Source organism: Bactrocera dorsalis, chromosome 1 (genome assembly GCF_023373825.1).
Source record: "Bactrocera dorsalis isolate Fly_Bdor chromosome 1, ASM2337382v1, whole genome shotgun sequence".
Taxonomy (NCBI): Eukaryota; Metazoa; Arthropoda; class Insecta; order Diptera; family Tephritidae; genus Bactrocera; species Bactrocera dorsalis.
Window position 1 is genome coordinate 42,676,316 of NC_064303.1, and position 3,154 is coordinate 42,679,469.

A 3,154-nucleotide genomic window follows, 5' to 3' on the forward strand; every position below is an offset into this window, starting at 1 on the left:
GGTACAACAGTTTTAATAAAAGGGAGAAGGGTCCATAAGGACAACCTTCGTTAAACTTAATCTAGAACCTAGGCGTTTCTAATGATAAACAATTAACAAAAAATTTCATATATGTTTTTAGGATTTTCATAATTTTGGCCATATCAATATCGGTAACGACAGGAAGGTTAATCGACTATACCAATGCAAGGTACATTCCGGTGGTCGGTGAGGACCTTGTAATTTGGGAAAATTCAGGACACATCAAGCATGTTACCAACTTGACACTTTACGAATTACTGAGAGACGAGACAATTAATGCCACAGACCACTTTCCTCAGTCACATATGAGGAAGTTACTAGACGCGGACATAAACCAGATAAGTCGACTGATACAAATGATAAACGCTCACCACAGACAGGCGAGAAGCCTGAATGCCCTAGGGACAGTCCTGAAATACATTGCTGGAACTCCTGACCATGACGACTTCAATAGATTAATGAGCACAGAAGAACAGCTAATTAACTCGCAGGACAGACAGTTTACCATAAACACTCAAGTACAGAAAGAAATCAATAACCTTACCATTACAGTAAATAAAATCCTGAAATTAACAAAAGAAAGAGAAATAAACACCGGTCACCTTTATGACATACTACTGGCTAGAAACAGAGCAATTATTACAGAATTAAATAACATTATAACAGCTGTCACTTTCGCCAAAATTGGGGTCTTAAGTCCCATTCTCTTAGACAGTAACGAAATAAATTTCATAACAGGAGACGAGCACTTCACTGACCTTACCGTGGCCGATGTTATGGCAGTAGCTAGAATTAAGATATTACAGTATAATAACATAATTTACTTTTTAATAAGATATCCGATTCCTATGTTTAGATGTAAGAAAATTACTATTTTACCGGTAGCTCATGGCCACCAAATCCTGCACCTAGAAGAATCCATCTTAGCCAAGTGTTATAACCATACCGTAGCCGTAAAGAACTGCAGCGACACAACACCAACGTTTTGCTTACCATCTCCGACTACATCATGCGCTCTGCAACTACTGACTCGCAACACCGCTAATTGCAGTACAACATTTAACAACCTCACACCAATTTCACCGATAAGTGACGGCCTTGTTGTCATCAATGACCAATTGGCTGTCATCGAGGAAAATAATGAGGTCCCTATTACGGTCAACGGAACATACCTCGTGGTCTTCAAAAACAACGTAAAGATTAATGGTACGACTTTTTATAACGAAAATTCTACATTGCCTCTAAAACCTGAAACTCCATGGGCTTCTACAATCAACTTGACGCAGCACACAGAAATATTAAGCGCTTCTTACCTTCACCATGTGAATCTAGAGAATGTTCAAAGGATCAATCACCTGCAGCGATCAATCCATTATGGCCACGTTACAGGTTTCTCAGCCATTGGTGTCTTATTAATCATGGCATTCACTGTTTACGTCCTTCTCAGGATAAGGAGGACCAAGAGAGAGATTATCATAGCCAGGTCCGTTGAAACTGCAATTAAAACCGCTTCTTTGAGGACCGAGGACGTTCCCCATTTAGAAGGGGAGGAGTTATCGCGAAGAAACGACACACCCTAATTCCCGTCGTAATAAGAGCCTACCACTCTGCACATGTCGCTAAGTCAGCACATTTTGCGTGAGAACATTGGCCAGACATCTAAGTAAACAAACACCATGCACGAGGCGCAAGGTCAGCAAAACGTCAGCAGAGGAGCTACAACGCGATGCGGGTTGGTGGCTTGAGCTAAGTTAGGAATAATTTAATGGGCACTTTATACTTGACAACTAAGCCGTGATGACGGCAAATAAAATAACTTCAAATTGAATAATACATTTGAATAATTTACACATACTATTGTTTCAGGTAATTATGGCTACGGTGACCATCCGTACTGATTTTCGCAGTACTGTACTGATTTTGAAGCACCTGTTGTGCGTTTTTTTTTTGTGAAAATGGCAAAAATGTTCTGTTTTTTTTCCGAACGTACTGTTTTTTGTTCTGAAATTTAGCACCAAGCAGCTTAAGAAGTTTCTACTACTGGACAGCCCTTTAATGATTAAGGTATTATCAATATTAAATTGTCATCCCTGATGTGAACAGCTGATTGCGGGTTTGAATTATTATGCTTTCTGTAATGTTCAATTGACAAACAACTAGGTAAGTTTAATTGCCAATAGTGTTAAAAACGTAAATTGGGAAGAATTCTTTTGTTTTAGCTTTACAAAATGCCTCCTTCCGCAGAAAATGCGTTTTTAATAAACAACTACAAGAAGAATACACCTTCATAAAGGAAATTAACAGCGGTACAGTGAAATGTACAAAATGTTCTGCAGTTTTCTCTATTGCCAATGCAGGTAAACACGATGTGCTCCGCCATTTACAATCTCAGAAACATCGAAAAGCCGATATTGGAGCTTCTAGCAGCAAAACTGTGATGAGCTTTGTAAGGACACGTACAATAGACGATCAGCGAAGAAAAAGCAGCGTAAATGAAGGCACCTGGGCATATCACACTGTGCAGCATAATTTTTCATTTCGTTCCAATGACTGCACATCGAAAATCATTAAAAGATGTTTTGACGAAAATTATTCATCAGCTCGCACCAAGTGTCAATCTATTGTTTATAATGTGTTAGCATGCATTGCAACTAGTGAAAGCTGATTTTAATGCTATCAATTTTACTGCCGTTTTTTCCGACTGCTCAAATCATGGAAGTATGAAAGTGTGTCCTGTTCTTGTTCGATATTTTCTGTCTGAGAAAGGTGTGCAATTAAAAATATTGGAAGTAAATGATCTCCGTGGTGAATCGTCAGATATACAAACAAATTATATTTCTGATCTCATGAAAAAGTTTGCATTAAGTGAGAAGTTACTTGCTCTTTGTGCAGATAACACTAATTGTAACTTTGGAGGAGCTGCAAGACAGGGGAAAAATAATCTTTTCCATAAATTGGCAGAATCCACTGGCAGCACCCTTATTGGCGTAAACTGTGCTGCTCATACTGTTATTAATTGCATACAAAGTTCAATAGAGTGTCTTCCGGTGGATATTGAAGTCATTGTCGTTAAAATATATTCTTACTTTTGTATTATATATACACGGTTAGAGTAGAGCATTTAAAAGAAATT

At 38.3% G+C, this 3,154-nt stretch overlaps 1 long non-coding RNA gene across 1 annotated transcript; it reads left to right on the forward strand.

The window, feature by feature from the left end:
* The first annotated feature begins 500 nt into the window (after positions 1–500).
* Positions 501–3,154, forward strand: LOC125775675 (uncharacterized). The gene is made up of 2 exons (XR_007421276.1): positions 501–2,181; positions 2,241–3,154. It is a non-coding gene; the product is annotated as an uncharacterized LOC125775675 (long non-coding RNA).